The following is a 27,867-nucleotide window of genomic DNA, read 5'->3' on the forward strand; positions in this document are numbered from 1 at the left end:
ACAACGTGGAAGAGGAAGGATCACTTGAGAGGGATATGGATGGAATAGGGACTAGTTTGCTCAGCATAGAAAAGTTAGGCCAAAGAGCCTGTTTCCATCTGTATTACTCTATGACCTATGTAAGCTTGCTGTCTACAATCCAACTCATCTTGATCTTCCTTACAAAATGTTGAGTCATAGAGTCATGGAAATGTACAGCACAGAAACAGGTCCTTTGGCCCATCTAGGCGATGCCAAAACCATTTAAGCTGCCTACACCATTGACCTGCACCGGGACCATAGCCTTCCATACCTCTACCATCCATGGACCTATCCAAACTTCACAAAAGTGTTAAAATTGAGCTTGCATGCACCATTTGTGCTGGCAGTTCATTCCACATTCTCACGACCCTCAGAGTGAAGAAGTTTCCCCTCATGTTTCCCTTAACCTTTTCACCTTTTACCCTTAATCCATGACCTCTGGTTGTAGTCCCACCCAACCTCAGTGGAAAAAGCCTGCTTGCATTTACCCTATCTATACCCTTGATAATTTATTTAAGATGCTCATGATCATAACAGTTGAAGACTTGCACCTTTGAGGGTGAGGGCAGATGTGGGAGGACTTTGATTTATAAGACCATAAGACTATAAACCTAAAGAGCAGAATTAAATTATTCTGCCCATTGAGTGAGCTCCACCAATCAATCACCGCTGGTTTATTTTCCCTCTCAACCCCATTCTCTTATCTTCTCCCTGTAATTTCTGATGCCCTTACTAAACAAGAACCAACCAACCTCCACCTTACAGTAAATACTGTTTACCTCATAGCTTGACCTCTACAGCCATCTGTGATGATAAAATTCACAGATTCACCACCATCTGGGTAAATAAATTCTGCCTTATCTTTGTTCTAAAGTGATGTTCTTCTATTCTGAAGCTGTGACCTCTGTTCCTAGACTAACCCACTATCTGAAGCATCCGCTCCAAATCCACTCTATCTAGGCCTTTCAATATTTGGTAGGTTTCTCTGAGAACCTACTCAGTCTACTAAACTCCAGCAATTACAGGCCCAGAGCCATCAAACACTTCTCATATACACTATTAACCCTTCCATTACTGGGATCATTATCGCAAATCCTCTCTAGATACTCTCCAATGCTCCCACATTCTTTCTTAGAAATGGAGCCCAAAGCTGCTCACAATACTCAAAGAGTGGTCTAATCAATGCTGTATAAAGATGTAGCATTGCATCCTGCTTTTATATACTAGTTGTCTTGTATTGAATGTCAACATTACTATTGCCTTCCTTAAAATCGACTCAACCTGCAAGTTAACATTGAGGGAATTCTGAATGAGGACTCCCAAGTCCCTTTGCACCTCCAATTTCTGTATTAACTCCCATTTAAGAAAATATTTATGCAGGCCAGTTAGCCTGCCGTGCCTAATCCAGCAGTTAGGGCATAAAGCAGATACCTGTAATCTGATTTTTAAAACATGAGTTTACTTCCTAGTGACTTCTCTTTGTATCTTGTGGGGCGTTTCCCTTCTGATTTACCTGTCAGCAACAGCAGAATACCCTGTGATGACTGTTCAGTTTGCTGCCATGGTCATCTCTAGCTGGGTTTAACCCATCGCAGGTTAAACTCCGAAATTGCACCATCTGGAATTGAACTGATCAAAGGCAAAACATCTGAGAAAACTTATGCAAGAACAATTAGCCTTCCAATAATCTCAATAGGTGCTCTTCAGTTGATGAAGGCAGATAAAATTTTTAATCCATATTCAGCTGACAAATGAAATTATAGTCCCTTATCTCTAGCACATCACTGGGACACAACTACCAGACCTGAAGACAATTGACAATACTCGATGCCTATGGCACGCCTACAACGTCATTGAAGACTCATCCCATCCCAGACATGGTCTGTTCAATCTCCTGCCATCTAGTAAGGGGTACAGAAACATCCTAGCCAGGAGAGTAAAAATGAAGAACAGCCTCTTCCCGAGGGCTTTCCCACAGCTGAATAATGTTACACCCCAGCTTGCTAATGGCCTTTGAGTGTCATGACTGATCAAAGTCACTCGTTGCAAGTAAAGATAAGAAAATGAAGCGATATCGCATGCATTGTGAAAATCTGTTTTGCACAGAGTGGAGTAGTACCACAATCTCATTGTCTTGAGCAACAACAACAAAGTTCTTTTCTATTCTATTTTGTTCTCTCTTGATATTATATTCTGTTATATTCCACCTGGACAGCCTCCAACCTGATGGCATGAATATCAGTTTCTCTAGCTTCTGGTAACTGCCTTCCCCATCTCCTTCTCCATTCTCCATTCCTGTTTCCCACTCTCACCTTATCTCCTTACCTGCCCATCACCTCCCTCTGGTGGTCCTCCCCATTCCCTTTCTTCCATGGCCTTCTGTCCTCTCCTATCAGATTCCTCCTTCTCCAGCCCTTTATCTCTTTCACCAATCGACTTCCCATCTCTTCTCTTCATTCCCTCCCCCTCTCCCGGTGCCACCTATCACCTACTAATGCGTACCTGTACTTCTTCCTCCCCCCCTCCCTTACTCTGTCTTCTCTTCCCTTCTAGTCCTGTTGAAGGCTCTTAGCCTGAAACATCTGTTTACTTTTTTTTCACAGACGCTGCCTGTCCTGAGATCCTCCAGCATTTTGTGTGTGTTGCTTCGGATTTCCAGCAACTACAGATTTTCTTATGTTTATGTTTATTTCCCCTCCTTTATTAGTTCTCAAACTGAATGCTATCTAAGCCTTCTCATAGGCTGCTAACAATCAACAATACGGAAAGTCCATTGGCCCAGGATTTGCATGTACACCAGTCTGCGGAAAGATAGCACTTTCTTCTCCTAAAGGACTTGAAGTGAACCAGATGGGCTTTTACAACAATCTGGTAGCTTTGTGGTCACTGTTTGTTCCAAGTTTATGTAATTACTTGAATTTAAATGTCCCCATCTGTCATGTTGGTGTACTCCAGGTCAGTGGGATAGGCCCCGAGATACTCACCTGCTATTTTAACCATTATAATATCTTACTTTTTGCATGTACTCCAACCAGTGGTATATTAACCTTATTTTGTATATGAATTTCTGTTTTATGCAGATTACAGATCCTTTGTTAGATGTGTGTACAAAGGCTAGGACATATTCCAGAAAGGTGTCCACTCTGGCAGTGGCTGAGCTTTCATGTGAACACTTGCCAGTGCTAACTACTGTCTGCACTTAACCAGAAAGGAACAAAACCGAAGTCCACAGTTCCAGTGTGTTGCTCTCCCAAGTTGGCATAGGACACCTCCAGCATTAATGTTCCCACCAGTGAAGTCAATCCCCCGTGAAAATTTCTCCAGGATGAAAACTTCTAGCAATGCTGAGTTACGGCTCCCCGAGAGAACCCGCCTGGAATGCCTTTCCTTCTGCGACCTGCTCCATCTGTACTCAGCGGGGTGTCGTGGTTGTGCGGACAGACATCTCACAGCATGTGGTTCACAGGTCCAGGAAACGATTTCTGACTGCTGTGAGAAAGCTATGTTCCATCTATTTTTTATTAATATTATTTTATTATACTTTGACATTTATTTTCAATTATAAATTAATTATACATCTTCGTAAAACTTTTAAGACATTTCAATAAAGATTTGGAATGTTTAGGACTTCAGCCAATGTATCTGGAACTAAGTAAAGTCCCAAAAATTGTGATATTTTATGATGCCAAACTTATGCTAAGTTGACATGCGAGCACTTCACTGGGAGAACTTCAACGTCCAACCGCTCTACTGATAATGTAAGAACAGTCTGCACATCCAGATAGTTGCATCATTCTATTCAATCTTGACTTCAGATCCATTTATCCTAACCCTCTGTCCTTAAATCTCATACTGTTACCTAACCAAAACTGTAGCCCACACTCATTCTGTGTACATGAGGCAGTTGCATATGGTAAGGTCTATTGATATGGTTGGTACACCATAATCCAGTACAATCTCAGGTCCCATGCTTGTGTTGTGCAGTCTGAGCAAGGACAAAACTACCAATTTCAGCAGTGAACTAACCTCATTGGAGATGGGTACAGTGTACAATCATCAAGCCTTTCAAATAATGACAAAAGATTCACTAACTCCAGACCAGTTCTTCATAAGAGCTATCTTAGCGATTTTATCCCCCACTTCCCCAAATCTGCACTTTTCTCCACATATCTATCCAACTCCTTTTTGATGCTGCAATTCCACAGTCCTTGCTGTCAGTGATTCCTCAATCTTGGGCAACAACCACAAAGTCCTGGCGGAACTCTTCAAGGCAGAGAGCATCTTTAAAAGGGAACAAACAGTCACTGTTTTAGGCTAAGGCCCTTCATCTGTCCTGGCTAACTTGTTGAGTTTCTCCAGCATTTTGTGGGTGATTCTTCAACTGTTGGTTGAATATGCCACTCTTCATGTTGCCCCTATTTCTCATGCTAAATTCTTCAAATTCTCCACCTCTCCACTGATGAGAATTGTTTTTTGTGCCATCATCTCTAGCAACTCACTTCCCAACATTTTCTCCTCCAGAGATGGCATCAGAAACTCATTTTGAAACTCCAGTCATAAAGATCGCTACCAAATGTACGAAGAATCAATATTTGATTAAAATGTCTGAGAGATGTTGATGGCCTTGTGGCTATCTCACAGTACACTGACAGAATAGGAGAGGTGCTTGAAAAGCTAGGTATCCATCTGCTCGGTAAACCACAAACTTTTATTTATGAGAAGGTTTAAATCCTCTTTTTTTGGGCAATGCATAATTTTATTTCTCAATTCACTCCAGGTTATTGGAAATTCAGATAAATATCGGAGTATGTTTTCTTTATTTCTTCCAGCCTTTCTTTGAAAATGTCTTACCGTGGAATGAAAGAGCCTTAGAAAATAGCAGAAGGGTTCTGTTTCATTGTGTCACCTTCGTGTGTTTGGGAGAGTTATCCAATTAGCTTTGCTCCCCTGCTTTTTCCCCCCCAGGCCTGAAAGTGTTTCACTTCCAAGCATTTACCAATTTTTTTAACATTACCATTGCATCTGCTTTGATTGACCGTTCAAAATCATAGCAGTGCAAGGCGATAATTTTCACCCCAACCTCCCCTCCCCCCATTCCCCCTCTGACCTTTTACTTCTCCTCACCTGTCTATTAGTCAAGTCAAGTCAAGTCAAGTCAACTTTATTGTCATTTCGACCATAACTGCTGGTACAGTGCATAGTAAAAATGAGACAACGTTTTTCAGGACCATGGTGTTACATGAGACAGTACAAAAAACTAGACTGAACTATGTAATTAAAAAAAACACGGAGAAAGCTACACTAGACTACAGACCTACACAGGACTGTGTAAAGTGCACAAAAACAGTGCAGGCATTACAATAAATAATAAACAGGACAATAGGGCAAGGTGTCAGTCTAGGCTTCGGGTATTGAGGAGTCTGATAGTTTGGGGGAAGAAACTGTTACATAGTTTGGTCGTGAGAGCCCGAATGTTTCGGAGCCTTTTCCCAGATGGCAGGAGGGAGAAGAGATTCTGTCTATTAATTCCCCTGGGTCCACTCCTCCTTCCCTTTCTCCTGTGGTCCACTTTCCTCTCCTATCAGATTCTTTCTTCTCCAGCCCTTGACCTTTCCCACCCACCTGGTTACACCTACCCCTTCAGGCTAGCCTCCTTCCCCTCCCCCACCTTTTTATCCTGACATCCTCCCTCTTCCCTCTCAGTCCTGATGAAGGGTCTCGGCCTGAAACGGCAATTTCCTCAGATGCTGCCTGGGCTACTGAGTTCCACCAGCATTTTGTACATGTTGCTTTGGATTTCCAGCATCTGCAAACTTTTTCACGTTTGTGATTTAATACTTTGTTTCCTCTCAGCTTTTTAAATCAATGTTCTTTTATCTGTATCATTTTGTTGCTCCTTCCCCGTGAGGAGAATTTTTTTTGCATATTTTCTATGAAGATCTCTTATCACTATGAATTCATCAATAAATGGTTTATTTAACCACGTTGTGAGCTGGATTCTAAACTACTGATGACTAAATCCGAAATCACAACATGAGGAATATTTTAAATGCATGAGATTCTGCTGGAAATCTAGAGCAACTCACACAAAATGCTGGAGGAACTCAGCAGGTCAAACAGCATCTATGGAAATGAATAAATGGTCGACATTTCGGCCTGAGGAAAGGAAGGGGAAAGATGCCAGAATAAAATGGTGGGAGGAGGGGAAGGAGGATAGCCACAAGGTGATGGTGAAGCCTGGTGGATGGGAAAGGTGAAGGGCTGGAGAGGAAGGAATCTGCTAGGACAGGAGAGTGGACCGTAGAAGAACGGAAAGGTGGAGGGGATCCAGGGGAAGATGAGGGGAGGTAAAAGATCAGAGTGGGGAATAGAGGAAGAGAGGAGGGGGAGGGAAAAAAATTGGTGCACCTTTTTAGTGTGAACGCAATGTCTCACAACCTGTTGTACAGAGCAAGGTTGGAATACAAAACTAAAACTCGGTCAGACTGTATTGATGCCGTCCTGAGTTATAGTTTGCGGATCTCAGCTAGAAACACGATACAGGCTTCAGTCCTGGGATTTCAGCCCCATCTATCTGTTGTTCACCCTGACCTTGGTTTGGAGCCATGCTCCAAGAAACCTGTCCTCAGATAAGCAGCAATACACAACATGGGATATAATATCATCTGAGGTCAATAGATCCCATTTGGACACAGAGTACCACTCGGTATATTGCGCAGTTATATTGCCAATCCACAAGGTATTTAAAGATGTAAGAAGAGCTCATTTGTTACATATTCACCAAAATATCAAAACAAACAGTGATGATGTGTTTCTGGTTTATGATCGCTCATTTCTTTTCCTGCTATTTCGGGTGATTTTGAGCAGGGCGGCCAGCGGATAACAAATGACACAGTGCTAGATTGAACTGACTATGCCTGGGCTCTCTTGAGTTTGTGTTTTACATTGTGTTTTTCACTCACTTTTTTTATAATTTACGCTATTTTATTTTTTGCACGTGGTGGGTGGGGGGTGTGGTGTTTGATGTTTTTCTTTGAACGTGCGCCAGGGTTTTCTCTGCTTCGTGGCAGCCTGTGGGAAGACTAATCTCAGGATTGTACACTGCGTAAGTACTTTGAGACTTCCAATCATTGAAGTGCGTCGTTGACCAACACGGTCTGAACACGTGCTGATGGCAGATCGCAAGTGGCGCCATGCTTCCAGTACCAACAAAACGTGCCCGCAACTTACTGACACTAATCCTTACATCTTTCGAACGTGGGAGGAGACCAGAGCAGCCAGCAGAAATCCACACAGTCACAGGGAGAACGTACAAACACCTTAGAGACAGTGGCGGGAATTGAACCCTCAAATCTGACGGCTGGTGCTCTAATAGCATGGTGAAGTACTATGCTATCATGCCATTCCGAAGAAGGAATGGCGTGTACCCAATGGTACCCACTTGTCCCACACGTAGTATTCTATTGCACTGGCCATGGCCATTTGCTGCCTCTTTGAAAGCGCTTTTCTATTTGCCCTGCTCTTTCCCCACAGCCTTGCAATTTTCCACTCACCACATAGTTTTCCAGGCACTGAGGCTTTCTATTGCCAGCAGTTGATTGTCACTTCACCGAGTAAATGAGCAGCTAGCTTCAATACCCTAGCAAGTCAGGAGGCCCTGACCACGCACAGTATGACTCTCACTTGGATGAACAGAAATTAATGGGTTTCTGAGAAGAGTTTATGAGTTTCGAAGGACGGAGTAACATGTAATTGTGCTGTCTTTAGACAGGGTTTCACGCATCTGTTGTACTCTCTCATTCCAGATTACCTTGTAAATGTAAAGGAGTCACTAGGGGACATCAATTCCAATTTAGCAGGTCTCATATCTGAGTAAATAGTTTTAGATTTAGTTTTCTGTCGGTTTTACGGACAGTTAAAGATCGGCACAGTCTGCCCCAGGAGATCGGGGCTTACTCCTGAGCCAGGGCTTCTCAAACACACCTTTTAATTCACAAAGTCAATGTTAAACAGTGAAGGTAGTCCTGGCAATAAATAAATTAAGCAGTTAAGTGCTAATTATATGGTAATTGGAATGTGTCTGATCTCCTTTTTTGGAAGGTCGCAAATAAATTAAAGTGTAAACATGAATGAGCTGAGTCGAATTGATGATAAGGCAGGATTTTAACCATTGGAGGGCAGTCGGTGATAAAGTGAAGGTTGTCAATGAGACCACCCACAGCGGCCATTAAAGAGGATCTTTATTCACTACTCACCAATTGACAGACTTGTAAATTCAAATAACATCTGCAACAGTTGCCTTTTCCTTTTGTTTTGCATTGTGACGCATCTCCCAAGGCAAAGCAGTGGCTGTGATCACACTCTCCCCTTGACGCAAATCAAACCGAGATTTATGACATTTTATCTGGTAGCACTTGGTTTTAGCGGCGGGTCAGTGCCATGGGTTCGTGATTCAGAAACGTGGTGGGGACAGCTTGAGTTGAAGAAGGATACTGGTGAATGGACTTGGTCCGAAATGTTGACAGTTTATTTCCCTCCATAGATGCTGCCTGACCTGCCGAGTACCTCCAGTATTCTGCATGTGTAACTTGAGATGAAGACTTTCCCACCACACGTGGTTCCACCTATCAGCCACCAGCTACTTCCTCACCCCTTCTTTCTACCCCTTTGCATAGGCTGTCTTCCCTTTATACGTGCAGTCCTGATATAGGGTCTCAAACTAAAATGTGAAACGGCCCTTTGTCTCTACAGATCCTGCTTCACCAACTGAGTTCCTCCAGCAGTTTGATTTATGGTTACAGCACAGAATGCCATTCAAGAGGCTCGTAGATCATCATCATTATGTGCTGAGTCGTGTGACATAGGTAATCACGGTCTTTTGACCATGATTGTTCTTGGCAATTTTTTCTACAGAAGTGGTTTGCTATTGCCTTCTTCTGGGCATTGTCTTCCCAAGACAGGATGACCCTGGCTATTATCAATACTCTTCTGAGATTGTCTGCCTGGCGTCAGATGGCACATAACCAGGACCGGTGATATATACCAGCTGCTCATACAACCATCCACCACCTGCTCCCATGGCCTCACATGACCCTGATCGGGTGTCTAAGCAGGTGCTACACCTTGCCCAAGGATGACCTGCAGGCTAGTGGAGGGAAGAGACACCTCACATCTCCTCTGGTAGAGATGTAACCCCACCCCGACACACACGGTAACTGCATAATTTACCTTGCTTTTGCTTTACAGAGGCTTTGGAGGAGATTTATCACATATCAGGGAAGAACCCAAGCATTTTTGTACGTTAAAGTGCCTCCTGCCTCCAGAGTCTATGGACAGCTGCACACCAGCAGGTTCTGCAGCTTGCCGAAGGGTGAACTGCAGGCTAGCAGAGGGAAGGATTGCCTCACACCTCCCTTGATAGAGACATACCTCCACCCCACCACACATGCTTTCAGATAGGGCCTTGAATATGCAAGGAATGGAGCATTGTGGGTCATGTGTAAGCAGAGGGATTAGTTTAATTTGCTTGGCAAAGACATTGTGGTCCAAAGGTCTCATTCCTGTTCTATGTACCTAGGTATATGGATTTACAGAGATAGTATAAGCCTTTTCTATTCAGCTACAGATTCCAAGTAAGCTCACTTAACCCCTGAAGAATGCACAAATCTATCCTTTTAATCTTAAAATACTAATCCCTTTAAAAACATGAGAAAACCTAAGTTAACATATATTCAGTGGTCTCTTTATTAGGCACCTCCTGTCCTTGATAAAGTGGCCACTAAGCACATGCTTATGGCCTTCTGCTGCTGCAGCCCTTCCTCTTCAAGTTTCGATGCGCTGCGCGTTCAGAAATGCTCTTCCGCACACTTCTCTTGTAATGTGTGGTTATTTAAGTTACTATCACCCTCCTGTCAGCTTGAATCAGTCTGGCCATTCTCCTCTGACCTCTCTCATTAACAAAGTGTTTAACAGAGGTATAGCTATCTCTTTTAAAGTGGCCACTGTATGTATATTAAGGATACCATCAGGTTCATCAATTCAGCTTCTGATCAGGGTGGGGTTTTTTAACTTGCTAGCCCTCTCGCTCACCTGAGTTCCCAGATGTTGTGATGCAGCAACTTCTCTATTTCCAAGACTGATTGGTTCCAATGCAGTGTTTTTCCACCTGGCAATAACTTTATGCAAAATTATTCTCTTCCTCTGAAATGCTCAACAGTTAATCAGTATGTGGCTCCCAAGGCCGACTGTCTGAAGATGTTCTTGCCGTCGACAAAACAATCCACTTGGGCCACTGCCAAGACCAACTCTCACCTTCATATCCAGGAAAAACAATTCAATGAAGTACAGCCGTCAGCAAAGTTAATTTTAAAACCCTGTTGCTCCTTCATTGCGTGCTGCTGCATAAAATGGGGTCACTTTTAGACAATATGGAGCAAATATCTTGCTGGCTCCACAGCAGATCCTGCACTGCTTTTGATAAGTTTCTTTCCTTGTGACTTCACCGTCTTTGCCCAGAAATGATTCATTACAGGGTCATATAGCACAAAACAGGCTATTCAGCCCACTGTGCCCCTGCTGTGCATTGTACCTAACTAGTCCTATTTACTCACAGGAACATTCTACATTTTACTGAACCATTCTTACCGTATCTGTGGTTAAAAGACCACAGACCCTCTAAACCATTTGTTCTGACTAAAACCTGCGAGATCGGCTGAGGCCATAGGATGTAGGAGCAACATTAGACCATTCGGCCAGTCCAGTCTGCTCTGCCATTCCATCTTTGCTGATTTATCATCCCTTTCAACCCCAGTCTACTGCCTTCTCCCTGTAACCTGTGATGCCCTTACTAATCAAGAACCTTTCAACCCCTGCTTTAAATATACCCATGACTTGGTCTCCACAGACATCTGTGGCAATGAATCCCACAGTTTCACAACCATCCGGCTGAAGAAATTCCTCCTCATTTCTCTTCTAAAGAGACTTCCTTCTGTTCTGAGGTTGAGGGAGAAGTGAGTGGAGCTGCTATTAATAAGGAATCTGAATGGTCTGAATGTAGTTAAGTCACCTGGACGAGATGGACTAACCCCGGTGTGAAGAAAGAGATAGATGAAGAGACTGCGGAGACATTTGTATTGATCTTCCAAGAATTACTTCACTCTGGAATGGTTCTGGAGGACTCGAAAATTACAATTGTCACTTCACAGTTTAAGAAGGGAAGGAGGCAGAGAAAGGAATTTATAAGCCATTTAGACTGACTTCAGTGGTTGGGGAGATGATGGAGTCCATTATGAAGCTTTAGAGTACTTGGAGGCACATGATAAAATAAGCAGATGTCAACATGGTTTCCTTAAGGGGAAATCTTGCTTGACAAATCTGTTGGAATTTTTTGAGAAAATAACAGGCAGGAGAGGCAAAGGAGAGTCTGTAGATATAGTTTACCCGGATTTTCCGAAGGCCTTCAACGAGGTGTCACATATGAGGCTGCTTAACAAGATAAGAGCCCATGGTATTACAAGAAAGATAGTAGCATGGATAGAAGATTGACTGATTGGCAGGAAGCAAAGAGTTGGAATAAAGTAGGCCTATTCTAGTTGACTGCCAGTGACAAGTGTTGTGCTGCAGGGGGCAGTATTGGGACCACTTCTTTTCACCTTATATATCAATGATTTGGATATCGGAATTAATGGCTTTGTGGACAAGTTTGTGAATATAGGTGGATGGGCAAGTAAAAGGACCTTGTCAGATTAGGAGAAAGGGCAAAGAAGTGCCAGACAGGAGGTATTGTAGGGAAGTGTATGGTCACACACTTTGGCAGAAGGAATAGGCATGTAGACTATTTAAGGAACAGATAGAAAATTCAAAAATCAGAGATGCAAAGGGACTTGAGAGACCTTTTGCAGGATTCCCTAAAGGTTAACTTACAGGTTGATTTGGTGGTGAAGAAGGCAAATACAACATTAGCATTCATTTCCAGAGAACTAGAATATAAGAGCAAGGATGTGATGCTGAGGCTTGAAAAGGCATTGGTCAGAACACACCTGGAGTACTGTGAGCAGTTTTCGGTCCCTTATCTAAGAAAAGATGTACTGGCAGTGCAGAGGGTCCAGAAGACAATGATTCCAGGAATGAAACAGTTAACATATGAGAAGTGTTTGATGACTCTGGGCCTGTACTCACAGGAGTTTAGAAGAATGAGTGGGGTTTCTCATTGAAACCTATCAGACATTGAAATGCCTAGATAGAGATGGTTCTTTAAAGTTGTCATAGCCAGGGGACATAGCGTAGATAAGTTCCAACTACCTATTACATGTTCCCAATTGTGTACATCTCAAACAGCCTCTGACAACTAAGTCCTGCTCCTGGCCTTCACGGGTGGCTTAGGTACTAAGCCTGGTGGAACCGTTTCTACTGACAGGAGAAGGGGCAGAGGTGGGTTACTGACATCTTAAAACCAGTCGCTCCGAGCAGATGGGGCTTGTCAGCCATGGTTGGCAGCTCACCTAGGAGAAAGAAAACTCTGATCTCAAATCTTCATGGCCTTGTGTTTCTACGTACTCCTGGGGAATGCTTCAGAAGTAAACCCCAAGGAAAAGTTCAGAGGTGGAGTCCCTAAGTCAGTTCATCGCTGACTGGTAACCCCTGCGACGCCCCAGTGCTAAACTGTATTGGTCTCTGCAGCTCCTTTGGATCCATCAGCTATTTGGAGAAGGGGAGCCTGATGCATGGGCAACAGCTTGCTCTCCATATTGTACTGCCCTGGCATGCCTATCACAGAGGTATCTGGGATGCAATCTACTTGGTTGACCCTGACTAACAGAGGACCTGAAAGAGAGAGTGGACATGGAGAGGGTGTTTCCTGCAGTGGGTGAGTGTAGTCCCATGATAGTGGGAAGTCCACTTAGAACAGAGATGTGGAGATTTCTTCCACCAGAGGGTGATGAATCTCTGGAATTCTTTGCCAAGTCTCAGAGCATATTTAAAGATGATGTTGATAGGTTCTTGATTAATCAGAGCATCAAAGGATATGGGAAGAAGGCAGGACAATGGGGTTAAGAGGGATAATAGAACAGCCATGATGGAATGCCAGAGCGGACTCAATGGGCTGAATGGTCTAATTCTGCTCCTCTGTCATAGTCTTGTGGCCTTATGCTCCCTGACTAAGCTAACTCCGTTCTAGAGCATATGTTCTGGGATTGACTCTGGTGAGGTATCAATGCGAAAAGTTTAAGATCAAACTACCAATTTTACCCCTCACCTAGCTAGCTATGTTATACACTAAAATGAGGGAGTCTATCAGAACCACAAACATGAGAAAATGTGCACTTGCTGGAAATCCAGAGCAACACACACAAAATGCTGAAGGAACTCAGCAGGCCGGGCAGCATCTACAGAAAGGAATAAACAGTCAACGTTTTGGGCTGAGACCTTTCATCAAGACTGGGAAAGGAGTCTGGCCAGGCGTTCCTCATGGTCCCAATCTCCACATGTCAATTGGGTCCTCCACATCCACAATGGCTGGTCTCTGGTGGCTGGCGAGTTATCATCTATCAGAGTCTTTTTTTCTGCAAATATATGGTGTCCTACAAGTGTGGTGTCTGTAATCTGTTTTGCTTCATACTCTAATCTGTTAACATCTATGGTTTTTCTGAACTAAAGAGATGTAAAGACTAGCAATTAGTCTCTAAAAAAGAATAAGCTGCAGTTTTAATTTCTTTCCTTGCCCTAATATTCTTCATTTATTCTTCTTCTGTGGCTTCAGGCTTCCACGTATTTTTACCTCTTTACAGATATTTCCCTTTCCAATGTTCTCCCTGCCAACCCCGTGGATGTGGAGGACCCCATGGACATTAACGTCGTCAGGGAGAACATTGGAAAGGTTCCATGCTCCTTAGATCCCAACACTGAACTTCCTTTGCCATTGACAACACAAGGGGCAAAGGGCACATGTTTGGAAAGGAGCTATAAGATTGGTTGGTGGAGATCACATGGAGGGATGAAAGCTAGAGTAAATTTAGGTAGATTAGTATAAAAGTCACTAGATGTTTAATTGTATATAGCCCAGAAAGCTCTCCAGTGATGTGTATTGAAATAGTTTCAATTAAATTTCCTCTCATCCTTTGATCTGAGACAAATTGTCACAATTAGGGGTTGTTTTTAAAAAGAGTTTTTTTGTCAGTTAGTATGCAGACTGTATTTTCTCTTTTTCTCGGTGTCACCACTTGTCCTTGGATTGTTTATCTTTAATGTCTAATTGTTTGTCTTTGCACTCACTCTGGTTTTCCACTTTGTTTTGCAGGTGTCTCATTGGGGATTGCTAAACTTTGTTTTTATCACTTGTATTCAATTAGGGATAATTTAATGAGCATGTTAATGTCAACGTCCAGAATTCCAGGGTGTATGTTGGGGGGGGGGGGGGGGGGGGGTGGGATGCCAATCCCTTTTTGTTGGTTTGTTGTGGTTTCTTGTTGAGTGAAACTCAAAACGAGTTCCTCTGTTATCAGAAGTGATTTTAGTTTGCCAAGATTCTGTAGACTTTACCTTAGTTCTTGTTAGATTTTCTAGTTAATTTTTTTGTAGTAAATCTTTAGTTTTGTCTGAACTGCCGACATCCTCGCACTTGAGTTTACTAATGATCCTTATGGAAATAGTGACAATGTTTTAAAACAAAATAAAGAGGGGCATTTTTTCAGTGCCATCCATATCCTTTATAAAATGTCCCAAATCGTCCATAATCAAAATGTTTCTCCTCAAACTAAAACTATCCATTCCTGACTTCAGGAATCTCAGCACATACAGTTTAGAAGAACCCCCAAGTGGCCTGTCGCCATGTATGAATCCAAGCAATGAGTGCCTGCACACTATTAAATTGCAACAAAACCATTGTTAAATTTGATTCTCACCTAATGTCACCAAGCTTTCACTTTCCAGTAGAGAATACGAGTCAGCCATTAGGAGTGGGAATGGTACCTGATATTATACTATTCTCTAGCCCAGTGGCTCTTACAATCCCTCAAGTGCTGCCCTAAATGAAATTAGTTAGCAGTCCTGGGACTGCATCTGAAAGCTTCCAGGTCTAGTGGTATTCATTAGGGAAGACCTTAATAATGCAGTCACATTTTAAAGTGGTTTATATCAATAGAGGTAATTGATTTTGCTCTTACCTGTATGAATATTACAGATAGGACTATAAAAAGTCTAAATGGATGTATTTCCAAAGACCAATGCTAAATATATTTAAGTACCCGTGGTAAAATTTGGGCCAAAATCGACAAACTTGTCATAAACAGTGAGTCAATGAATGCAGGAATAGTGATGGAAAACAGAACAATGTGGAACATATTTTCAATAAATGAACCAACACAAATCCTGGTCACACAGTCATAGAAAAGTACAGCCCATCTAGTCCACGCCGATACATTTAAACTGCCTACTTCCCTGGTAGGTCCTGTGAAAGTGCGACACTTCACACTTGTCTGTACTGAATTGCATCTGCCATTTTTCAGCCCAATTTTCCAGCTAGTCCAGATCTCTCTGCAAGGTGATCAACACAACTGGCAAAATTCTGAAATTAACTCTTCAGTGATTCAATGGTTCGATTTAATATCAGAGAATGTAGACATTCTTACTCAAAATTGAAGCAAAACCCCAAAACCGCAGTTGAGAGGGTCCAGGTGAAATCTTCGATGACGTGTTTACCGAGGAACTTGAAACTACGGTACTCACCCTCTCATCCACAAAACAGAAGAAAAACACCCAAAGAAATGAATGACAGAAAAAGTGTTAGAAACCCAAAGCCCCCATCCCCCTCCCTCATACAAGCAGCAGCAAAGCATCAAGCCTACCCTCACCTGCCCCAGCAAAAGTACCAGCCCTCCAACACCTGCCATGCAAGCAGTAGAAAAGCCCCAGAGATCATGATCTAGAGTCCATAAAAAATTATTGTTCATCCCAACTGTTCAACATCCATAGTCTCTCTCTCTCTCTGTTACTAATAAGGGGGAGAGTGGTATCACTCCTGCCACAGTGAGAGGAAAGGCCAACAGCTCAGTGTTACGAAGTTACAGTCTGCACTGTTGCTTTTTTCGACAATAAGGTTAAATATGCACTAAGAGTTTAATGAATCGCAAATATTAGGAATAAGTTTTATCAGATATGTTATAAGAATTCTTGGTAGAACACCTCTATGTATCTAGGAGTTGTATTGTACTTTTTCCTTATTCTGACTTCTTTTTCCTTCCTTTCCAGTCCTGTTGAAGGGTCTCAGCCTGATTCATCAACTGCTTACTCCTCTCCGTTGATATTTTCCAACATGCTGAGCTCCTCCAGCATTTTGTGCCTTTCCCATCAGAGGGAATGGGAGGTATGGATAGTGTTGGAAGGAGTAATTAGGAGAAAGCCAAACTGAGTTAGTGTGACTTAGGGATTGAAAATTGGCTATGACACCAGACTAGTGGAAAAACAGTACAGTTAGGCAATAAGGATATTCAAGTCAAGTCAAGTCAAGTCAAGTCACATTTTATTGTCATTTCGACCATAACTGTTGGTACAGTACACAGTAAAAACGAGACAACGTTTTTCAGGACCATGGTCCTACATGAAACAGTACAAAAACTACACTGAACTACGTAAAAACAACACAGAAAAAAACTACACTAGACTACAGACCTACCCAGGACTGCATAAAGTGCACAGAACAGTGCAGGCGTTACGATAAATAATAAACAAGACAATAGGTACAGTAGAGGGCAGTAAGTTGGTGTCAGTCCAGGCTCTGGGTATTGAGGAGTCTGATGGCTTGGGGGAAGAAACTGTTACATAGTCTGGTCGTGAGAGCCCGAATGCTTCGGTGCCTTTTCCCAGACGGCAGGAGGGAGAAGAGTTTGTATGAGGGGTGCGTGGAGTCCTTCATAATACTGTTTGCTTTGTGGATGCAGCGTGTAGTGTAAATGTCTGTGATGGCGGGAAGAGAGAACCCGATGATCTTCTGAGCTGACCTCACTATCTGCTGCAGGGTCTTGCAATCTGAGATGGTGCAATTTCCAAACCAGGCAGTGATGCAGCTGCTCAGGATGCTCTCAATACAACCCCTGTAGAATGTGATGAGGATGGGGAGGGGGGGTTGCGTGGAGATGGACTTTCCTTAGCCTTCGAAGAAAGTAGAGGCGCTGCTGGGCTTTCTTTGCTATGGAGCTGGTGTTGAGAGACCAGCTGAGATTCTCCGCCAGGTGAACACCAAGAAACACCAAGAAATATTCAGGATGTGTCAATTGATATTCAACTGGGAGCAACTTGAGTTATCAAGGTCTGGTTCCAAGTTCCATTTCTTGAGCTTTAACAGAGAAATCTATGCTGGAAACTTATGGTAGTATTGCATGATTATAGTCATTTTCACGATCAAGTATTATTTCAAGTCTCGTCTGGTTTCACACATGACATCACATTTCCCAAAGGAATATTTTGAAAAGATGCAGAAAAATTATCCTTGATCATCATCATCATTATGTGCCCTGTCGTACGATGTGCCCTGGCGATCATGGTCTAATGACTTTGATTGTTCTTGGCAAATTCTACAGAACTGGTTTGCCATTGCTTTCTTCTGGGCAGTGTCTTTGCAAGATGGGTGACCCCAGCCATTATCAATACTCTTCAGAGGCTGTCTGCCTGGCGTCAGTGGTCACATAACCAGGACTTGTGATGTGCACCGGCTGCTCATACGACCATCCACCACCTGCGCCCATGGCTTCACTCGGGAGGTGGGGGAGGAGGTATAAGCAGGAGCTACACCTTGGCCAGGGTGACCTGTTCCTAGCAGAAGGAATGAGAACCTCCCACCTCCTCTGGTAGAGACAGATCTCCTCTGTTCCACCTGGTATCCTGGCCAGCACGCATCCCTCAATCTACATCAGTAAGAGCAGAACATCTAGGTAACATCAGATGCTGCTGTTGAGATAATTTGCCATGGATAATCTGGCTTGCTGTGCTGTGCTGTTCCAGAGAGTGCTATATGAGGTCGTTCTTACCCTTGGCTCCTGCAGCCAAGCTGGTGCCAAATATATTGAATCATACACTTTCCTTTGGACTACACTGGTGAGGCCGAGAGGGGGATCTTGATGACTGGGCATCTCAGGATCTCCATACTTTCCACCCAGGCTTGTGACGATGATGATCAGCACCCACTGTCCTTCGAGACAGACAGATGCCAACCACCTGCCATAGCCAGGGAAGTGATGAACCCCTCCTGTTAGACAGTTTTAGGTAACTTATTTTTTTATTCTTTCCTACTTCTCTTCTAATATTTGTATATTGTATACCTGTGCACTTGTAATGCTACTGTGACACTGTAATTTCCTTTGGGATCAATAAAGTGTCTATCTATCTATCTATCTACCTACACCACTAACTACACTTCAACACTTCTTGCTTGGTTGTAAAGCACTTTGGGGATGTTCTAAAAGGAAAACGTGATCTGTATTGTATCGGTACGTGTGTTCCTTTCTAATGCTTGCAAGTGGGCATAACTATGACAGGTGTAGATATCATGTGAAATGAGCAATGGACTCTGATTCATTGTCCAAGATATCTCCGCATGTCACATCTACAAAGGATGCTCTGAATACTCATAAATTAATGAATTTGAATTTGAATTTATTTAAATCTTACATCCGTCCCACACATGAGGGAGTAAAAATCTTTGCGTAATGACTCAGTCACAATGTACGGACATGTGAATTTATAAGTCTAATGGCTCGTAGAAAGAAGCTGTCCTGTAGCCTGTTGGTCCTGGCTTTAATGCTGAGGTACAGTGTGCCAGATAGAAGCAGCTCAAACAGTTTATTGTTGAGGCGACTGGCGTCCCCGATGATCTTCCACGCCTTCTTTATACACCTGCTGCTGTAAATGTCTTCAGTAGAGGAAAGATCATATCCATAGATGCACTGGGCTGTCCGTAACACTCTCTGCAGTGCTCAGCGTCCAAGGTTGGTGCAGTTCCCATACCAGGTGGTGATACAGCCGGTCAGGATGCTCTCAATGGTGCCCCTGTAGATGGTTTTGAGGATTTGAGAGTTCATGCTGAACTTCTTCAGTCACCTGAGGTGGAAGAGACACTGTTGTGCTTTTTTTTTGCCACAAAGCCACTGTGGGCAGTCCAGGTAAGATCATCGGTGATATGTATACTGAGGAGCTTGAAACTACTCACCCTCTCAACTGCAGACCCATTGATGTTATTGGAGCGAGCCTGTCTCTGTTTGTCCTGTAATCCACTATCAGCTCTTTTGTTTTTTGGATATTGAGGGAGAGGTTGCTATCTTGGCACCACTGTGTCAGGGTGTCAACCTCTCCTCTGTTTTCTGTCTTGTCACCGCCAGAAATAAGGCCGATCAGTGTCGTGACATCTGTGAATTTGATCAGCAGATTGGAGCTCTGTGTGGCAGTACAGTCGTGGTGTAAAGGAATAGAGTAGGAGATTCAGAAAACAACCCTGGGGGGCACCTGGGTTGAGGGAGCCCATCCTTATCACCTGTTGACAATCCGATAGGAAGTCCAGGATCCAGCTGCACAAGGTGGGGTGCAGGCCGAGGTCGCTGAGCTTCCTGTCAAGTCTGGAGGGAATTATGGTGTTGAACGCGGAACTGGAGTCCGGGATCAGCATACTAACGTATGCATCCCTCTTCTCCAGGTGAGTGAGGGAGGTGTGTAGTGCTGTGGCAATGGCATCATCAGCAGAGCAGTTCTATTGGTAGATGAGTTCTAGGGGTTCACAAGGAAACTTATATAACTGGTTCAAATCATTCAATTTAATATCAGACAATGTATACAGTACACAACCTGAAATTCTTACTCTTCACAGGCACCCACGAAACAAGAAGCCCCATAAAATGAACGATAAACATCAGAACTCCAAAGCCTCCCTCACCCTCTCATGCACAAGCATCGAACCTCCCCTCAATTGCCCCAGCAGAAGCACCAACACCCCAACCCCCACCACATCAGCAATAGCAAAAGCCCCCCAAAGAGACTTTGATCTAGAGCCCATTAAAAACTGCTGAACATAGGTCTAGCAACAAGATCTGTGTGCAAATGAATGAATAATGTGATTTGATCTTTGCTCAGGTGGGGCTGCAACAGGCTGGGACAATACTTAAGGATATAAGTCTGTAGAGTTTGCAAGTAACTCTTCAGTTTAATCAATATATAGTTAGCCATGTACTCACTGCATTAGTAAATCTACCTTGGACAAAGAGGGCAGAGACCAGTATATAAACTACTATCAGAGGTAGGTCCCTCACCAGCAGGATTCATGCTCAGTCTTTCTAATCCACTCTCCCTTGCTCATTTCCCCACAGTAAAATTCATCCTCATATCAGACTTCTTTGACCACATCATCAGCTATTCCCTCTAATCTTTCCCTCCACTTTTCCGCTTTAAATTTCTTCACTCCACCTGTCAAACACCTCGGAACCTTCCCTTTATATGAAAGGCGTTAAGTAAGTGCAAGTTGATTTGCCGGTTGATCTGCTGGAGTTAAGAAGGAAGGTTATCTTGGCTGAGGTGACCTTACACACTGTGGTCTTGATGTTAATGTCTGGTAATGGCAAAGTGATATTTGAAAGGCTGTTGCATGGTGACAGAGCTGTTAATGTCTGCGGCTGCCCCTTACCAGCGATGCTCCTAATCCCCTGAATCTTCTACCCAGTGACATACATCTCTTGTCAATTTCAAGTCAATTTCACTGATTCAGAGTTACCCAAGTGATGAAATCTGCGAGCTAGCTCTGTTGTGAACTTGGGCCGCGGCAATAAAGCAGTTTTAGGGTGGAAGGTGTGGTGAGAAACTTTTGACATAGTCCTAAATAAAGACAGTTTGAGCAATGCCCAACCAATTTGACTAAAGAAGAGGAACAGTGAGCGTGTATTTATGAAACAATAACTGAAACAGAAAAATTGTCAGAAATATCCAACAAATCAGACAGTATCTGTGGAAAGAAGCAGAGTCCCTGTTTCAGGTTCAAGACGCTCGATCAGAACTGGTTAATGCTTTAACTGGTGGATATCCTAAGATTCTCTTTCAAAACAATGGTGGGAATTTTAGATGCCATTACACGGGGGTCAGTGATACAAATGCAGTTTTTATGATGGTTTTCAATGTCTCCTGCTGATGGTTTTCTCTACCAGCTTTCACCCCTCAAAGACCAGGTGTGGTTAAAGGTTCAAGGTACATTTATTATCATTATACGTATGCAGTATACAACTCTGAGATTCGTCTTCTCCAGAAAGCCACGAAAGAAACAAAACCATGGAAGCCATTCAAACAAAAAACATCCACTGCTCCCCCAATCTGCACAAATAAACAAATCGTGCCAACGGCAACAAGAGTGTTGAACTGACCTCACACACAAAAAGCAAATTGCGCAAATGACAACAACAACATCAATTCTCCCCACCCCACACACAGAGTAACGCAAGAGAGTGGGGAATTTCATACCTGCTTATCAACTTATAATGCCTCAAAGCCAGAGTTGTGTTTTTTATCATTTCCACAGTTAAATGCACAGGTACAATAAAAAAAAACTTGTAGCATCAGATACGCAATACTTCAGAATCAGAATCAGAATAAGAATCAGGTTTATTATCACCGGCATGTGTCTTCAAATTTGTTAACTTAGCAGCGGCAGTTCAATGCAGTACATGATCTAGAAGAAGAAGAAAATAAATAAATAAAAGTGATAATAAATAAATATGTAAATCAATTACAGTATATGTATATTGAACAGAACAAAAAATTGTGCAAAAATATATATATTTAAAAAGGGAGGTAGTGCTCATGGGTTCAATGTCCATTTAGGAATCCGATGGCAGAGGGGAATAAGCTGTCCCTGAATCGCTGAGTGTGTGCCTTCAAGCTTCTGTACCTCCTTCCTGATGGTAACAGTGAGGAAAGGGCATGTCCTGGGTGCTGGAGGTCCTTAATAATGGACACTGCCTTTTTAAGACACCACTCCTTGAAAATATCCTGGGTACTTTGGAGGCTAGTACCCAAGATGGAGTTGACTAAATTTACAACCTTCTGCAGCTTCTTTCAGTGCTGTGTAGTAGACACCCCCCCCCCCCAAACCAGACAGTAACGCAGCCTGTCAGAATGCTCTCCACGGTACAACTGTAGAAGTTTTTGACTGTATTTGTTGATATACCAAATCTCTTCAAACTCCTAATAAAGTATAGTGGCTGTCTTGCCTTCTTTATAACTGCATCGATATGTTGGGACCAGTTTAGGTCCTCAGAGATCTTGACACCCAGGAACTTGAAACTGCTCACTCTCTCCACCTCTGATCCCTCTATGAGGATTGGTATGTGTTCCTTCGTCTTACTCTTCCTGAAGTCCACAATCAGCTCTTTCGTCTTACTGACATTGAGTGCCAGGTTATTGCTGCAACATCATTCCATTAGTTGGCATATCACAAGATAAACATACATTGTACACAATTTTTACAAGAAAGAACCTGATTGGAACAAAAATTATTCCTAGTCACTACCTCAGTGTTGTTATAAAGGGTTTTGCTGGATGGTTCAAGAACTGACTGGCTGAAGGGAAGTAGCTGTTCTTGAACTTGGTAGTGTGAGTCTCCAGACTTCTCCTTGCAGCCCAGTGGAAACTGCGAGAAGATAGCATGGCCTTAAGGGACATGATCTTAGCTGCCTTCTTGAGGCAGCACCTCCTGTAGATGCCATTGATGGTGGGGAGGAATCTGCCATGATATCTGACTCACTGCAGCTTCTCACATTCCTGCTGATTCAAATTACCACACCAGTCCACAGTGCAACCAGTCAGAACACTTTTAACCATACGTCCAAATTAGTTTGTTGGTTACTCTAAACCTCCTTCATCTTCTCTCTCCAGCTTGTATTTACAGTACGTGACATGGTCAACATTGACTGAATTGTACTGCACTTAGAGCAGCTCTCAGCAGAAAGCAGCTCAGACCCAATGCAGGGCTGAAGTCACATATAGGCCAATCAGCATAAGGTCCTTCATAGAACGCAGATTGCTTTCTCTAAAGGGCATTAGTAAATCTGATAGATAGTTTCATGCTCACCAATACTGTATCAACATCACGCACAAAATCCAGGAGGAATTCAGCAGGTCAGGCAGCATCTACGGAAATGAATAGATAGTCGACGTTTCGGGCTGAGTCATGTCTTCAGGGCTGAGACGGAAGGGAGGAAAATGCCAGAATAAAAAGGTGGAGGGAGGGGAAAGAGACAGCTGGAAGATGATAGATGAAGCCAGGTGGGCGGGGAAGGTCAAGGGCTGGAGAAAGAAAAATCTGATAGGAGAGGAGAGTGAACCATAGGAGAAAGGGAAGAAGGAAGTGACTCGGGGGGAAGTAATAGGCAGCTGAGAAGAAAAGGTCAGTGGGGTATAGTGGATGTGGGGAAAGAGAAATCAATATTCATGCCATCCGGTTGGAGGGTACCCAGACAGAATACAAGGTGTTGCACCTCCACACTGGGGGGTCATGTCTTGGCACAAGAGGAGGCCATGGACTAACACTTTGGAATGAGAATGGGGATGGAGGTGAGGGAGGAGGGGTATGGACTAACACTTTGGAATGAGAATGGGGATGGAGGTGAGGGAGGAGGGGTATGGACTAACACTTTGGAATGAGAATGGGGATGGAGGTGAGGGAGGAGGGGTATGGACTAACACTTTGGAATGAGAATGGGGATGGAGGTGAGGGAGGAGGGGTATGGACTAACACTTTGGAATGAGAATGGGGATGGAGGTGAGGGAGGAGGGGTATGGGCAGGTGTAGCACTTAGGCCACTTGCAGACCTGCTGAGCTCCCCCAGCATTTTGTGATGTGTTTCTTTAGATTTCCAGCAGCTGCAGACTTTATCGTGTTCATAAAACTGTGCCAGCTCTTTATTCAAGATTTATAATGGGGCCCGTGTTGAAAGTCGCCCTTATGTTCATCAAAGCTATGATATCATTAGAAACGATGCAGAACAGATCCTTTCAGTGGGAGAAGACCAGGGCCAGGAGACAGTAAATGATTAGCTAGTGAGCAGTGAAGTTGAAAGTTTGACAGACCTTCCTCTCATCCAGCGCTCCCGGAGGAAGGTCCCTGTGCTCAAACAGTCCCTCTCTCCCTCTCCCTCGATGCTGTCAGAGGAGTCCTGGGTCTCAGGCAAGGTTTAATCGACGTGGTTTGTGGATTGGACTCTGTAGTTCATGTTACAATGTGTTTCTGGTTTCTGGTCGCTCCATTTCTTGTTGCCATTTTGAGCGATTTTGATCGGGGTGGACTGGTTCTGTGGCTTGAAGATAAAGTACGGCACAGCGCTGGTTAGCTTGAAACAAGCTAGACTGAATTTGCCTGGACTCTTTCAATGCCTTTGGTGGTTTGGTATTCTATATTCTATGTTTTTTACGCTCATTTTTCATTGTCATTTGTACAATTAAGTTTTTTCTGTGCTGGTTGAGGGGAGTGATATTTTGCTTATATATTTATGTATATATATAAAATGGGTTCAGTGGCTGTCTGTGGGGAAGGTGAATCTCAGGCTTGTATACTGCATACATATTTGATAATAAACGTACTTTGAACAGTGAACGTAGTTTCGCGGTAGAAGGTAAATGTGGGAATATTATATGTTTCTAATCCCCGTATGTGCTCTGGGTCCAGAAACAGCATGTGTAGCAAAGTATGACAATAAAAATGAGGCAACTATAAGTAAATCTTGAATTATCTGTAGCTTGGAAAGTTAATGAGTGAAAGGAAGGTTGCTAAGCAATGTCTATCTGTATTTAGCTAACTGTATTTAACTAGCTGGCTTTGCAGGATCTAAATTCAATACCTCTGGATCAGTACTCTAAGCCAATAACTTAACCACTGCGCTTTCACACTGCGTCATGTACCACCCAGATAATGATTGGAAGTTGCTTATTTAACCACAGGGGTAAGAACCACTGTCCTTAACCTATCCTGAAAATTGCACTTTCTAGTAGGAGTACAAGGGTGTCATCAGCACTGGATTGGGTAGTTGTTCCTTTCTGCACTCTGTGGTGCATCAGGTGGCAACCTTGCCACTGTTCTAGCATTTTTGTCTGTTTCTTTTATGAGGCGGAGTTGCTAGCTCAATGCTCAACCCAGCACAGGTGGAAAGCATGCAAGCGGCCAGCCGGATTCGAACCCAGAACTATTCACCTCGAAGTCTGGTGTGGATGCTACCATGCCACAGGCCGGCATATTGGCACTGGAGGGCTTGAGTTACTTGGAGAGACTGCATAGGCCAGAACTTCTCTTCCTGGAGCACAAGATGCTGAGGAATAACTTTCTACAGGTATATAAAATCATGCGTGGTGTAGATAAGTTAGATAGTCACAGTCTGTTCCCTAGGGTAAGGAAGTCGTAAACAGCAAGGATAGATTTAAGGTGAGAGGGGAATAATTTGAAAAGGACCTGAGAGGAAATATTTTCATGCTGAAGGTAGTGGGTATGTGTAATGAGTTGCCAGAAGAAGCTGTCAATGTGGATACGACCACAATGTTTAAAAGACATTTAAAGTTCTAAGTTCAAAGTACATTTTTTGTCAAGGTACATATAAGTCAACATATACAACTCTGAGATTCATTTTCTTGCAGGCATACTCAATAAATCTATAGAATAATAACCATAACAGAATCAGTGGACGACTGCCCAACTTGGGTGTTCAACCAGAGTGCAGGAGACAACAAACTGCAATGACAAAAGGAAAGAAATAACAATAATAAATGAATAAGCAATAAATATCAAAAACATGAAATGAAAAGTCCTTGAAAGTGAGTCCATTGGCTGTAGAAGCATTTCAATGATGAAGTTGAGTGAAGTTCAAGAGCCCTTGGTTCAAGAGTCTGATGGGTGAGGGATAGTAACTGTTCCTGAACCTGCTGGTGTGAGTCCTGATGCTCCTATACCTCCTTCCTGATGGCAGCAGCGAGAAGACAGCATGTCCTGGGTGGTGGGGGTCCCTGATGATGGACGCTGCTTTCCTGTGACAACATTTCATGTAGGTGTGCTTTAACCATGATTGACTGGGCCATATCCACTACTTTTTGTAGGATTACAAAAAGTAATTAGCAAGGTAGTAAATTAGTAATTAATAAGTTAGACAGTTACATGAGTACAAAAAGTTTTGAGGGATCCAAGCTAGTCCCAAATGGAGGCAATTGAGATTAGCTCGGATAAATATTCTGGTGAGCATGAGCAAGCTGGGCCAAAATTCTGCTTTCTGTGCCGTATGACTCGATGACAGCAAAATCAGTCTGCTTGCTTACGTTGGCCTTTTATATCCAATGATCTCTCAATCCCAGCTGCTTCAGTCCGCGTGACTCTTTTTTGATGCACAGGAGTTTCCATGAGAACCCCACACTGCTAATGCTGGCTCTGAACATGGGTACTTTGCGGAGCAGAATTACCCAGCAAGTCAGGGAAACAAGCCTGGTGTCATAAATAACACACAATCCACCACCCACCCCTGCAGTGCCAGGCCACCCCCTCCCCCGAAGCCGCTAACCCGCATCCCCACCACCCTTCCTGACGGTTTTCCTGGACGTCTCCAAAAAACCAGAGAAAGTTCCATAACAAGTGCCTGTGAAGCACAAACACCAGCTTTGAATTTTTTTAATCAACGTCACAGACAGTGAAACCGTGAGGAGTGACGGGAAGGCAAAATCTCACAGGGAACCAGGGCTGGCTCGGGAGACCTCTCACCACTGAATCGGGCTTTTTTTTTATTGTTGCTCCTTGCCTCCCAGTTCACCGGCTATTTTTTTTGTTGTTTTGAAAGAGGAAAGCTGAATTGCTTCTTACAGGATCGGTTTGTTATATCCCAAGACAAAAACTCCCCTCCTACCCCCAGCCCGAGGAGCAGAAAGGCGGAATGAGCTCCCTTTAGTAAGCCCCTGCACCAGAAGCATTCCAAGGGGCGGCTGAAAAGAATGAAGCAAGATGGTTTCTGCCAAACGAGAAAAGAAGGCGAAAGGTCACCATTCACTTCAGTAAACTCACCAACTTTGTGACTATCGACGGGGTGGATACTCTCTGCATTGTGAAGGCAGACAAAGGGATCTTGGACTGTCAATCTCCAGCTCTCATTTGCATGATCTGTCAATCACAATTAGAAGGAATGTGTCAGTTCACCGGGGTCAAAGAGGCGATCGGTGGCCTTAAGTAAATAGCAGCAGGACCTGGTTGAGGTCCAGGTCTGTGGTCAATGCTATTCACCCTCTGTTCTCTCTCTGCCCGTCGTGTCCCTGATATATCTGCAAACTCAGGCTTCGCATACCGGCTGCTGAACATTTTCCAGGCAGGAATGACAGCAGTTAGGTTTATTTTCTTTTCCAAGCGCTCTGGCTCCTCTAACTACACAGCCAGCGTCCTCCCCCACCCCTCCAGCTCTGTGTCCCTCTCCATTACAGAGCAGGTACCCAGCCTGCTCAAACAGAATGAAAGTTTCTCTGGGGCAGGAGGGCTCTGACAATGTGTTTTTAAAGATTAAAATTATGCATTTTTATCTGCTTCTTATTATTTTTTTTTAAAAAAGGCCTCATATTGACCCAACATGGCAGATCTCAAACACATCAAATCAGCCAATCGTGAAGAGGATGGTCCGTGGAAAATTTGGAAAATTTCCCAAAAAATATACAAACTGTCTGGGACAAGCACATAGCTGAGGCATGTTGTAATCTCACGTGCTTGCCCTTCTAATCCCCCAGGACCTTTACTTTCCTCTGCACTCTCCTCTCCTCCCTTGTTCTCGGAGCAACGGGCTCTTTTTCTTAAACAGTTCAGTTGTAAAGCAGAAT

General features: G+C 43.4%; 1 long non-coding RNA gene across 1 annotated transcript; it reads right to left on the bottom strand.

The window, feature by feature from the left end:
- Nucleotides 1–18,422: 18,422 nt before the first annotated feature.
- Nucleotides 18,423–27,441, bottom strand: LOC140738440 (uncharacterized). The gene is made up of 4 exons (XR_012101374.1): nt 27,287–27,441; nt 27,071–27,166; nt 21,505–21,712; nt 18,423–19,770 (listed from the first exon to the last, which is right to left on the bottom strand). It is a non-coding gene; the product is annotated as an uncharacterized lncRNA (long non-coding RNA).
- Nucleotides 27,442–27,867: the final 426 nt, after the last annotated feature.

The sequence above is a fragment of the Hemitrygon akajei genome, chromosome 14, assembly GCF_048418815.1.
Source record: "Hemitrygon akajei chromosome 14, sHemAka1.3, whole genome shotgun sequence".
Lineage (NCBI taxonomy): Eukaryota > Metazoa > Chordata > Chondrichthyes > Myliobatiformes > Dasyatidae > Hemitrygon > Hemitrygon akajei.